Source organism: Ceratotherium simum, chromosome 11, assembly GCF_057802395.1.
Source record: "Ceratotherium simum simum isolate JZ-2026a chromosome 11, ASM5780239v1, whole genome shotgun sequence".
Classification (NCBI taxonomy): domain Eukaryota; kingdom Metazoa; phylum Chordata; class Mammalia; order Perissodactyla; family Rhinocerotidae; genus Ceratotherium; species Ceratotherium simum.
The window spans coordinates 21,430,883-21,444,793 of NC_141910.1; the positions used below are offsets into that span (position 1 = coordinate 21,430,883).

The 13,911-nt window shown below is 40.3% G+C and overlaps 1 protein-coding gene across 5 annotated transcripts in view; it reads left to right on the top strand.

Annotated features, from left to right (window-relative positions):
• The first annotated feature begins 853 nt into the window (after positions 1-853).
• Positions 854-13,911, top strand: part of VPS54 (VPS54 subunit of GARP complex) — a 110,594-nt gene continuing 97,536 nt past the window's right edge. For all 5 annotated transcript variants that reach the window (XR_001391885.2, XM_004435626.3, XM_014791470.2 and 2 more), the window contains exon 1: positions 854-979. The gene's annotated coding sequence lies outside the window, so the exon portion shown is untranslated. The remainder of the gene's footprint in view (positions 980-13,911) is intronic.

A 13,911-nucleotide genomic window follows, 5' to 3' on the forward strand; every position in this document is an offset into this window, starting at 1 on the left:
TCAGAGTCCAGGGAGTGGTTGGGGAGGGGGTGACCTTTAACCTTTCAAAGAACATTTATTTGGGAAATTCTAAACAGCGTTCATTTCGAGGGGGTGAAAGGAGAGGTGGAATGTTGTTGAAGTATCTACTTTAATAGGTCCTGGGTGATATGGGGGCGTTTGGCGTCGGTTGGTCTAGGGGGTGGGTGAGGGCCGAGCTGAGGGAACGCGCATCAGTGCCAGGGCAGGCGGAAGGCGGCACCTGGCTGCTCCCGAGAACAACTCGGGGTGGGGGAGGGGTCGTGGGGAAAAGTAGAGTTCAGCGTGGGTTTCTGTTTTCGAGTGTAGGACTATAAGAGGAGGCGCAGAGGAGTCGCGCGGGGTACCTCCCGCTCCGGGGGAACGCCGGCGGCGCCCGCGCAGTGCCCCTTCTCCCGAAGCGGCGAGCGCTCCCCCCGGCCCGGGCCGCGGCCCTCCCGCCCCGGCGGAGCCGCGCGGTGGATTGTGGGCTGGGGGCTGCGGCGGCCTCGCGGCTGCCTGCGGCGCGGTCTTCCCGGACCTAGCCGTGCCAAGCCGGGCCGGCGGGGCGAGGGGAAGCAGTGGAGCAGGGAGCAGAAGCGCTAGGGGTAGTGGTCGCGGCGCGGCGGCGGCTCCTCTGGAGGCCGGGGATGTGGGAGAGGCGGTGGCAGCAGCGGCGGAGGCGGCGCTGCGGACCCGGGGGAAACTGCTGGCTGACAGGACACCCGGGAGAGACGTGAGGGAGCCGCCGCTGCCGCCTCTCACCCCTGAGCGGAGCTGGGCTCGAGAAGGCGGCCCTGTGCTCCCCCGGCCGACCGGCCAGCCGGCGCGGGGCGGGGGCGGAAAGCCGGGCTCGGGCTCGGGCCCGGCGCGGCTCCGGGCGGCGGCGGCCGCGGAGCAGCAGCGTCGGCGCGACGTGGAGGGCTGGAGGCGGCGGCGATGCACTAGGCCTCGCTCTGGGGCGGCTGCCCGGGACCCGCAGGTAGGTGTCGGGCCGGCCTCGCTCGGCCCCCAGCGCTTCGCGGCCCACCTCACCCCGACCTCCTGTGGAGACGGGGACCGAGACCCCACCCCCTCTGTCTCCTCCCCGGCTCGACGCCCAGAGTTTTGGTCACAACTGACCGGCGCGGAAGCTTCCATTCCCCTCTCGGCCACCTCCTCGTCTTCTTTTCACTCTCCCTGCGGGGTCGGGACGGGCAGCTGTGCTCCCCGCCTCCAGTCGGCGGCCTCAGGCGCCGCGCTTGCCCCTCTCGCCCCTCTCCGGGATCCGGGCTCTGGAACTTCCGCCACCCTTCTTGCGTGCTGCCCCCAAACTTTCCCGTTCTTTTTCCAGCCGGGCCCTTAGACCCCTTTTTATCCTATTGGAATAATTTAAATTTAAAAAATCATTTGTCTTCCTGGGGAAGGCTAACCTAAAGGCTAACTCGGTATTTTGCAGTTTGGCAATGTAGCTCGCAATAATTTGTTAAATAATTAATTTTCTTCAGTTCTGCTTCTTTCCGTCTCTGCATTGATAGAAAGGCAGGCCTCCCCTGCCCTCCCATCTTTGACAACAGAACTTTTGACTGCCCATTGTAATTAACCACTTGGTCTGAGTTCAGGATGATATTTTTAGCATTTTAGCTGACCCGGGTTGCAATTTTTTTTTAAAATTCGCCTTTAACCAGTTTTATTTTCTGTCTTTATTGAGGCTCTCCTTACTTTCGAAGAATTAAATTGTAGTGTTTTTGTTTTTTTGTTTTTAATTGGCTCTGTTTCTGATTTGTCAAACCGCAGGGCAATCTTAATAGTAAATGCTTACGAGGCAAGTGATATCATGATAGTATACTGAGAAATGTCTTATTGTTGTAACTTAAACTGCAGATTTTGATGGACATTCAGGATGATTTTTATAAATCTGATGGAGCGTTCTAATTGGAAAAGTACCTTGAGAGCTTTAATGATTTCTAAGCGGTTATGTTAGAACAGATGGAATGATGGGATTCGTTTGACTCTTTTAATATTGCAGTCCTAGTCTGATTTCCTAGAAATTGGTATTGATAGTTCAAGTGATCATCATAGCTCGTGATAGGTTTTGGTAAAAGCGATCAATATGTGCAAATTTTGGGTGATTGATAGTTGTGACTGGGGGATTAGATGTTTGCAATTTTCTTGTGATTTGGCTATTTTTAAATTATGATCTGGTAACTTCAGAATTATCACACTACCAGGACAGACATTACAGTCTGAGGATCAGTTTTAAAAGAAATGAAAACTGTTGTAATGGTTTTCTTTGTAAAGAACGCATCACAACAAAATTGTAAAGACTGTTCATGTTTTGTTGTTGTTGATGATATTCATATATTTTGTTCTTGTAGAGGTATTGTTACTTTAGCATTTGGCTCTTTGAAATGTTTTTCATCGCTTTCAAATTATCCAAGGTTTACTAGGAAAAGATGACTAAACTTGCATATGTTTGTTTTCTGGAAAAGTTAAAGTTTATTTCTGGATGGGTATTAAGTTTTTATGTCAGAATTAAAATCAAATATTATATAATTCATGAAATGGCAAACTGCAGAATTTGTTCTTAATCACGTTTCTTTTCCTCTCAATAAAAGTTGATTAAAATTCCTTTTTCCTGCTTTTAGCTTTTTACAAACAACTTTATTGAGTAAAGTACAATCATTTAAAGTGTAAAATTCAGTGATTTTTTAGTATATTTACAGAGTGTGCAACCATCAGCATAATCTAATTTTAGAACGTTTTCATCATCCCAAAAAGAAACCTGCCCATTAGCAGGTACTCCCCATTTTCCCCACCCCACCCCCAGGCCTTCAACCACTGATCTGCTTTCTATTTCAGTATTTGCCTGTTGTGGTTCATTCATATAAATGGTGTCAGCTCACAGCTTCTTGAAAAGTTTTTCTTTAAAATCAATTTATATGTTTAAAATATTTTATTTGAGTCAGAGAATAAACAACTGATCACTGGTATTAATAAGTGATGTTTTAAACAACTGACATAACTGTTTTCAGCATGGATTAATACTAAGTGTGGAGAAAGAAAAAAATTAGCATGATTGGCTTCAGTGATCTCAAGAGGTGGTCTGGTCAGCTGGGAGTGAATAAGTAAAAGTTGAAGGATTATTTTTGCCATTGAATATGGGTTGGAACAGACCTTTAAGGTCATCAGCTTACTTCCTTTTTGCTTCACAAATAGATGGTAGGAACCAGATGAGGAAATCTGAAGAGTGGAAGCTTGAATTGCTAGGACGCATGGCTCAAGAACCACAATGTGGCCGTGTAAGGCAAGAAATGGAGATTTGCAAGTTAGAATTGTTTAGGTTCTCTTATGTATGTGTGAATGTATGTATGTATGTGTTTGACATTTTATTAGCAGATTGGGGAGAGAACTGGACATTTCCCCACTTTGGGATGGAGTGGGGAGCAGGAGACCAATGTATCCACATAGATGAAATCCATGTTACAAAATCCTCTAAAAATGCTTAAACCTAAAGGAGGATGGCATAGGCATTATTTAGGTATCTTCTTATACTATTACCATCTTATTTTTTAAAATCTAAAATTTAACATCAAAATTAATTTTTAAAAATTGTAGTTGGAGGCCTCCTGTTTCAAAGACCCGGGACCCTAACATCTAAACCAATGGTTCTCAAATGGATGATTTTGCCCTCCAAGGGACATTTGGGCCCTGTCTGGAAACATTTTTTCGTTGTCACAACTGAAGGTGGGGTGCTACTTGCATCTAGCCAGGGATGTTGCTAAACATCCTACACTGCACAGGACATATCCTACCCCACCCTACCCCAAACACACAACAAAGAATTATCTGACCCAAAGTGTCAGTAGTAGTGTTCTAAACCTATGGTTTGCATGATTCTGGTAAGGCCCTGAGCTAGTGTTCTTGACCCCCACCAGGTGGGGAAATACTCTCAGTGGGCACTCACTGTTTGGTGGATTAGATTAACCCTTTAGGTCCTCTAGCAACTCTCTTTCTTTGCAGGCGGAGCAGTTGAGGGAAAAGTAAAAGGAAATCTGTTTATGACATAATGCAGATATTCTTTAGTCTGTTTAGTTGTCTTCAAATCTGAAGAAAAAATTTTTTTTCTGAGAATGGCAGCCTTATTTTACTGCAAATTTGAACTATTATGTTTTTAATTGTTCATTACTGATGCATAGGTTTTTGAAATTGGAAATATATATTAGTATTTTCTTTATCAAGAAGTATTTCCTTTTCTTGGTAGCTTCAGCTGCCAAGAAAGTAGAGAAGTAAGCTAAGTGTTTATTTAATTAGTTAATAATGTATGTTGTGAATGTAAAAAAAAATTCAAAGCTTATACATGTCTCATCTTTTTTTTTCTTTTTCTTTTAGGCCCCACTTTTTTTTTTTTTTTTTTTTTTTTTTTGTGAGGAGATCAGCCCTGAGCTAACATCCGCCAATCCTCCTCTTTTTTTGCTGAGGAAGACGGCCCTGGGCTAACATCTGTGCCCATCTTCCTCTACTTTATATGGGACGCCGCCACAGCATGGCTTACCAAGCAGTGCGTCCGTGCGCGCCCGGGATCCGAACCAGCGAACCCCGGGCCTCCGCAGCGGAGCACGCGCACTTAACTGCTTGCGCCACCGGGCGGGTCCCATAGGCCCCACTTTTGACTCTCACTTAATTTGTTTTTAACAAGCTCACTTTGGTGATGAAAGAAGAAACGGTTGACAGTTGAGATCACTTTTGCTATTTACCTACTTTATGACCTTAGATAAATTACTCAATCTTTCTGAGCCTCAATTTTCTCATCTATAAAATAGGAATAGTGATAGTTATTGTATTATAAGGTTATTGTGAGAATTAAATGAGGTATGTGTGTTGATGCTATGCCAACTATAAAGTACTGCAAAAGTTAGTTACGGTACCTGAAACTAATATAATGTTATATGCCAATTATACCTCAATTAAAAAAAAAGTTACTTGTTGCAGAAGAATCCAATTAGAAGGGGATATAGAGGGTGCCAAAGGCAGGAATATAGATAGCAAGGCAGAGAACAGTGACTGCTGACAGCCTCTCTAGTGAGAAGAGAGAAATTCTAAAAATATATTGATAACAAACTAGTAAGAGGACTAGTATTATCACTATAATCTGAAACTCTTTAATATAGGGGCAAACTGACTTCCTTCAGTAGCACCTGAGAGTATCACTATTAAAGCATGGTATAAAAGTGATTGTTATTATGGTGAAATTAAGTTATCAAGAAAAAGTTACCTTGGATAAAAGAACTTCTCCCATTTCTGGGCTACTGAAGGTTCCTAAATATCAAGCTGGCAGCCTTTGAAAGAAGAAAGCTCACTTCCACCATATTTTGAGTGTAGCTATGGACTAATGGGTTCTTTTCTGGCTCAAGTTTGTTTCAGATGCGTCTCTGTTAAAGGAAAGCTGTCATAAACATTCTTCTGCATATCTTCTTGTGCACATGTCCAAGAGTTCTCCAGGGAAGACACTTAAGAGTGGAACTGCTGGTTTGCAGGATATGTACATTTTCAATTTTACTAGAGAAGCAGTTATACCAATTTATACACTCTTCAGCAGTGATTATATCCTGACAGCTTGGTATTATGGGACTTTAAAATTTCTGGCAGGAGTTTGGAAGATGGTGGTGTAAGAAGATCCTGAACTCACCTCCTCCCATGGACACAACAAATCTACAACAACCTGTGCTACTGTGTGCCCCTGAGCCTGGCAACCAGCCACATTGGGGCCCTATCTCACTTATTAGCAAAACTGCAGTAGTTGTGTGCTATTAGACCTCGCAGCCAGCGGTGCCAGGGACTTGCCCTGCCCCATAAAGTGATGGTAGCAGCCGTACTCGACAGAGCCTTACAACCAGCTGGTCAGGGAGCCAGCCTAGCCTACCCATGTGCCTGTAACTATAGCAACTCTGCAACAACAGAAGGGCACATGCAACTCACACAGGGGACACTCTTGGAACATTTGGCATGAGTGATGAGAGGGGAGCATGCTGCTGGGCTCCGTAAGGCATCTCTTACATAAGGCCACATTTCCAAGATTGGGAGACACAGCTGATCTACCTAAGGCATATAAATAAGCACAGAGAAGTAGGCAAAATGAGGAGACAAAGGAATATGTTCCAAATAAGGGAACAGGGCAGTTCTTCAGAAAAAGAACTAAATGAAACAGATATAAACAATCTGCCTGATAAAGAGTACAAACTAATAGTCATAAGGATGCTCACTGATCTGGGGAGAAGAATAGATGAACACAGAACATCAACAAAGAATTGGAAAATATAAAAAAGAGCCAATCAGTGCTGAAGAATAAATTAGGGAAATGAAAAATTCACTAGAGAGAATGAACAGCAGGTTAGATGACATAGAAGAAGGGATCGGTGTCTGGATGAAAGAGTAGGGGAAATCACCCAAGCTGAACAGAAAACAGAAAAAAGAATTAAAAAGAATGAGGACAGTCTAAGGGACCTCTGGAACAACATCGCGTGTACTAGCATCTACATTATAGGTGTCCCAGAAGGAAAAGAGAGAGACAAAAGGGCAGAGGACTTATTTGAAGAAATAATAGCTGAAAACTTCCCTAACCTGAGGAAGGAAACAGATATCCAGGTACAGGAAGCACAAAGAGCACCAAACAAGATGAACCCAAAGAGGCACACACAAAGACATGTTATAATTAAAATGTCAAGAATTAAAGAGAGAACCCTAAAATCTGCAAGAGGAAGGCAACAAGTTACATACAAAGGAAACCCCATAAGGCTATTAGCTGTCTTCTCAGCAGAAACCTTACAGGCTAGAAGGCAGTGGTACAATATACTCAAAGTGCTGAAAGGAAAAAACCTACAACCAAGAATACTCTATCTGGCAAGGTTATCATTCAAAGTGGAAGGAGAGATAAAGAGTTTTCCAAACAAGCAAAAACTAAAGGAATTCATCAGCACTAAGCTGCCCTCATAAGAAATGTTAAAGTGACTTATTTATGTGGAAAAGAAGAGACCGCAAATAAGAATAAGAAAATTATCAAAGAAAAAATATCACTGGTAAAGGCAAATATACAGTAAAGATGGTGGGTTAAACACCTGTAAAGCTATTATGAGGGTCAAAAGACAAAAGTACTAAAATCATCTATATCTATGATAAGAGGTTGAGGGGATACACTAAAGCAAGAGGTAAAATATGACATCAAAAACATAAAATATGGCAGCGGGAGTAAAAGTGTATGGCTATTAGTAAAAGGTCAAACTTAAAAGACCATCAACTTAACATAGATTACTGTTTACCTCGGTTATTATATATGAACCTCATAGTAATCACCAACCAAAAACCTATAATAAATACACAAAAAAATAAAGAGAAAGAACCCAAATATAACACTAAAGGAAGCCATCAAATCACAGGGGAAGAGACCAAGAGAAGAAGAAGGGAACAGAGAAGAACTACAAAAGCATCCAGAAAAAAAGTAACAAAATGGCAATAAGTATGCACTTATCAATAGTTACTTTAAATGAAAATAGATTAAATGCTCCAATAAAAAGACATGGGGTGGCTGAATGGATTAAAAAACAAGACCCATATATTACAAGAGAGACACTTCAACCTAGAGACACTCACAAATTGAAAGTGAAGGGATGGAAAAGATATTCCATGCAATGGAAATGAAAAGAAAGCTCGGGTAGCAATACTTATATCAGACCATATGATCCAGCTATTCCACTTCTGGATATTTATCCAAAGAACATGAAAACACTAATTTGAAAAGATACATGCACCCCCTGTGTTCTTTGCAGCATTATTTACAATAGCCAAGACTTGGAAACAACCTGAGTGCCCATCGACAGATGAATGAATGACTAAATGGAAAGAAGATGTGGTGTGTATACACACACACACACACACACACACACACACACACGTTTATATATATATATATATACACACACACAATGGAATACTACTCAGTCATAAAAAAGATGAGATCTTGCCATTTGCAGCAACATGGATGAACCTTGAGGGCATTATGCTAAGTGAAATAAGTCAGATGGAGAAAGCCAAGTACCATATGATTTTACTCATATGCGGAAGATGAAAACAACAACAACAAATAAACACATAGCTATAGAGAATAGATTGGTGGTTACCAGAGGGGAAGGGGGAGGGGAGAGTGTGAAAGGGGTAAAATGGCACATGTGTATGGTGATGGATGGCAGTTAGACTTTGAGTGGTGAACATGATGTAGTCTACACAGAAATCAAATACAAAGATGTATATTGAAAAGTTATATGTTATAAACCAATGTCATCTCAATAAAAAAAGTGCATTAATGATAAAAATAGATAAAAGAAAAAATTTCTGGCAATGAGCAGGTAAAAAGAAAAAGGTACCTCGTTTTCAAAATATACTATTTGAAAAGTCATGAAAATACATAATTTCAGAATTAAATTTTGCAGAAGTGACTTATTTGTACAAAAAGTTTTAGCCTTTTCAAGAGTAAGCTACAGTTATCTGGATTAATTCTCTTGTTAGGAATAATTCCTCTATCTTCATTTACTATTCATGCCTGCCTTTATATTTGAAGGGTTTTTCTACCACTGGTAATTGCTCTTTACATGTGAGGATTTAACTGAAGAAATAGGGATTTTAAACTTTCTCACTATTTGTAAAATCTCGTCTCTTTCTAGATTTGTTTCTTTTTCTTATTATTTTTCAACATCTTTTTACACAAAAAGAGATACTTGGATTTTTCTACATGTCTAGTAGTCCATAGTTGTGCTGTAGCATTTAGAGTTGAATTAATTAAAGCTGCCCTCTTAGCTCCTTTGGCAGTCTGTCAGTCTCACTCTCTGAAGGTCCTGAGTAGAGTCGAATTAACTAAAATACATGACATGAATGGGGAAAAATGTAATTTCTTACAATTTTGTTAACTGGTCAACTTTCCTTCACAATCATGCAAAAGCAAGACTGCAGGTAAACAGAGATCTAGCTATTTGGTGAGATTTTTCTGGGGTAGCACGAAGGTATAATAGTTGGAGACAGTATTGAGAATGAATCATGTGGTAGTATTCGTCTTTTTTTTTTTTTAATATGGTGAACTTAAAAAAATTGGATTTTATAAAGTTGGGGGAAGTTTTCATGGTAAAAAAATGCTACTGATTTGGAGAATTTTATATTCAAATATTGGCTTTTTGACTAAAAAGTTCAGACAGTGGATGTTTGTGTATGAATATTGTGATGCATCATATTTTATGATGTTTTTCTCCTATGGGGTGAATAAAGTAAAATTTTGAAATCATAATAATTATGTCAAGAAAGTTCATGCCCTGTTTTGTTTTATTTTTCAATTTGGCTAAACTGAGGGGGTGGATTAGGCCCAGGTTGTGAAGAGTTTTTAGATTTGATAGAATGCTTAAGAAAGAGAGACCTAATCAGATCTGAATTTTAGAAAGATGATTCTGAAGTTGATTGAGGTTAGGACCAAAGAAGGACTTTTGGTGGGAGACTAATTTGCACGTAAAATCCTGAATTAGAGCAGTTGCAGTTGGACTGGAGAACAAGGGATGGGTCTGTGATGAATTTTGGAGGTGGAATCGATAGGACAGTCTAAGTTGGTATGGAAATTGAAGAATGGAGAGAGGTCAGGGAGTCAAGTTGGCTCTAGAGTTTCTAACTTAGGAAACTGCATAGATGATGTTGCCATTATCTGAGCTAGAGAAGGAATAAATTTCTGGCAGGTGGAGAAGGGGACTAAAGATGGTAGACAATGAGTTAAAGTTTTGGATATATTGCATTTTAGGTATCTGTGAGACTTGTAGGTGAAGATGACCAGTAGACAGTTATAAATTTGGGTGTAGGACCCTGAAAAGAGCTTGGGACTGCAAAAAGATCTGGAATTTATCTGGTTATTTTCCATCTCCTCTACTATTATCTGAGTTCAGGCTACTGTCATATCTCACCTAGATTATTGCAAATTTCCTATCTGGTCTCTTCTAGTCTTAATCTTCTCCAATCCATTCTCTGGGCTGCAATTAGTGATCTTTCTAAAGGGGAAATTTGATTGTATCATTCCTCAGCTTAAATTATTTCTGTGACTTTCTTTTATCCTCACAATGAAATCTACATTTCTTATTCCTTTAACAGGTTATAAACTCATTTAAGTTCTTTACCCAACTTATCTCTCTAGCCTAGTGACTCTCCACAACTCCCTCCACCCCCCAAATATGTAATTTTCTCAGATATACTGAACTTGTGCTTTCTTGCAACAGGCTCTCTTTTCCCTCCAAGCCTTTGCACGTACTGTTCTCTACTCCTGGAGTGTTCTTCTTATCATGCCCTTCCTCCCCTCCATTTGTCTGGCTCATTTCTACTTGTCTTCAGTTCTTAGAAAGCCATCATTGGTTCATTATTATTATTGAAAAATTTTAAACCTATGGAAAAGTCAAGAGAATAGTAGAGTGAACACCTACACCTACACACACACACGTGCTAAATATTTAATGCTAAATATTTAAGCATGCGTCTCCCAATTACAAAGACATTCTCTTACACAACCATAATACTGTCATGACACCAAGAATATCGACAGTTATTCAACATATGGTCCATACTTAAATTTCCCTATTTGTACTCAAATTCTTTATAACTTTTTCCCCCCTCTAATGCAAGATTCAGTCAAGGTTCATGCGTTGCATTTGGCTGGTGTCTCTCTTTAGTCTTCCTCAGTTTGGGCTAGTCCCATTGCCTCCTTCCCTTCTTTGGTTTGTCCTTTGAAAAGGAGAGCATTTGTCCTTGAGTATATTCCATATTCTGAATTAGTCTCTTTCTTCATGATTAGATTCTGGTTGGATATTTCTGGCAAGAATACCACACAGATGATATGTAGTCCTACCACTTCATCACATCACAAGGCACATAAAATCATCCCTATTGGTGATTCCAGCTTGATCACTTGGTAAAGGTGGGAACTGACAGATCTCTCTACTATTTAATTAATAAATAATTGATAGGGTGATACTTCATGGCATGTAAATATCCTGTTTCTAACAACCTTTGAAACCAGTGGTTTTAGCATCTATTAATGATTCTTGCTTGAATCAGTCATTGCATTGGAGGATTACAAATGGTGATTTTTCTTATTCTTTCATTCCATCTACGTTTATTACCTTCATTGACTTTGTTTTTTATAATTTTATTTTATTTATTTTTTCTAAACTTTTGTTTTATTTATTTTTTCCCCCAAAGCCCCAGTAGATAGTTGTATGTCGTAGCTGCACATCCTTCTAGTTGCTGTATGTGGGATGCGGCCTCAGCATGGCCGGAGAAGCGGTGCGTCAGTGCGCGCCCGGGATCCAAACCCGGGCCGCCAGCAGCGGAGTGCATGCACTTAACCGCTAAGCCACGGGGCCGGGCCCTATAATTTTATTTATTTATTTATTTTCCCCCAAAGCCCCAGCAGACAGTTGCATGTCATAGCTGCACATCCTTCTAGCTGCTGTATGTGGGACGCGGCCTCAGCATGGCCGGAGAAGCGGTGCGTCAGTGAGCGCCCGGGATCCGAACCCGGGCTGCCAGCAGCAGAGCGCACGCACTTAACTGCCAAGCCACGGGGCCGGCCCCCTTCATTGACTTTTGAGGGCGGTGAGGTCAGGTTAGATGAAGACTAAATGTAGGCAACTGAATTTAGAAATCAGGTCATTCCTCACCTTTTCCAGAGCCAAGTGAGTGGTGAAGATGGAAGACAGATTACTAAGGTAGACCAAAGAGAGAATACAAGTTTGCCAGTGAAGGGGAGGCAAGAAAAAGTAGCTTGAGGAGGCAGAGTTGAGGGAAAGAACTTTAATTTAGTACTTGAACAGCTTTTTGATGGGCTGATGAGATTCAAGATAGGAGAGTCAGGGAATAATTAATAGAACAAAGTCTCAGATAAAATGAGAGATGAGGTCAAGAACAGTTGATTGGGAGATTAACTCTGGAAAAGAGTGGCCACCTATACTGTACCTCAGAAAGTTAGGAGTTGTGTATAGGTGAGAATCAAATATGTTTGGATATGAAGGGAAGAAGTCATATCTTTTTTGTGGGGGTACTTTGAGGACTTTTTGTTGTTGTTGTTATTAAGTAAAAAGGCAGTTACTTTTTGATCCTGGGATTGATGAAGGTAAGCTAGGGGACATGAGGAGAGTGATGGAAGTTTATTATAAATACTGTGGGGATTGGGAAAGAGAAGTATTTCAGGGTAGATAAGTGAAAGGACTGCTGAGCAGGGCCTCATCTGAAATTGGAGTTCATAAATTTATAATCTGCATGTTTTACATGAGTTTTCTTTGGCAGTGTTCTGCAGCCAGGAACAAAGCAAAGACAGATTGTATTGAAGATAGATGAGGGAGGAGAGAATTGAAGATGCAAGGGAGACGGCCGAAGTAATTCACCATGTGACTCAAGCTAAGTGGAGAAGCTAGTAAGGCAGAACTGGGCTGAGACCTAAACAGTGGGGAGGGGTGTAGAGGTAATGCCAAGCAGTGATAAATTAAAATAATTTATTATTGGTTTAGGTTATAGTAGTAATGAACTTTATAGTTATTTACTTTATACCTCAGACTAATATTTTCATTCTTGAACCTCTTACTGACTCATTGCAGATGAATTTCTAGCCATTTTGCTTTATTTTCTCTAAAAAGAAAATTTCTTGAAAGCATCATCTTTATTGTTACTTAATATTTACAGAGTACTTGTTTCGATTATTTGAAGACCCTGCCCTTTAGGGATCTAGATATAAAATATATTTTATTAACAAAGACTGTTAACACTAGATTATTTCTGCTCTGGAAAGAAGCAAGGCAGGGATAACCCAACAGTGGATAAATCCAAGTGTCATTTTTGTTCTTTTTAGGAATATATTAATACGTAATTTCTTCTAGCAATTATTTTCAAGGTAGGATATATTATACAGATTTTATTTTAAGTTTAATTTTGTAGGCATTTAATGTGTGTAGTGTTGTACGTATTTAAGATGTATGTATTCTCTAATAACTTTCAATGAGTGATTTTAGGATTTATTTGGTAATCTTTGGCCGAGACATCAAGAACAGAATACCAGTGTTCTAATGTGATTCACTTTGACCAGAATTTCATTAGTAATACAGTCATATCAGTGGCCTAAACGAGTAAAATAAAGCATCCAAGTTATATTTGGTTTTCATTGAATGTTTAATATACTAGAGAGATTTTATCACAGTACAGTTTTACCATTTGATTCCAGGCCAGTGACCCTTAGTTGATTTCAATGGCTGTTATATTATGTTATTTTAGTGTGTTAAGTCTCTGATGAGTGCTAGGGAAAAAAGATATTGCTTTTATTTTGAATAACATCTAGATTTGAAAACTATGTATATATATATAGTTTTGAGGATATTTATGATTTTTATTCCTGATAAGTGTCACACATGAAATATATGATAGCCATTTAAAATATTAAAAAAACTTTTTTTAAAATCTTTTATTTATTTATTTATTTTTTTGTGAGGAAGATCAGCCCTGAGCTAACATCCATGCTAATCCTACTCCTTTTGCTGAGGAAGACCGGCTCTGAGCTAACATCTATTGCCAATCCTCCTCCTCCCCGCCCCCCCCCCTCAAGCCCCAGTAGATAGTTGTATGTCATAGTTGCACATCCTTCTAGTTGCTGTATATGGGACGCAGCCTCAGCGTGGCCGGACAAGAGGTGCGTCGTGCATGCCCGGGTTCCGAACTGGGCCGCCAGTAGTGGAGTGCGTGCACTTAACCGCTAAGCCATGGGGCTGGCCCTAAAATATTTAAATTTAATATTATAAATAGTTATACTTTTTATCCTTCTAGCCGAGATTATTTCTTATTGTTCTTTCTTGTCACTAGATCAAAAGTAAATAAGGA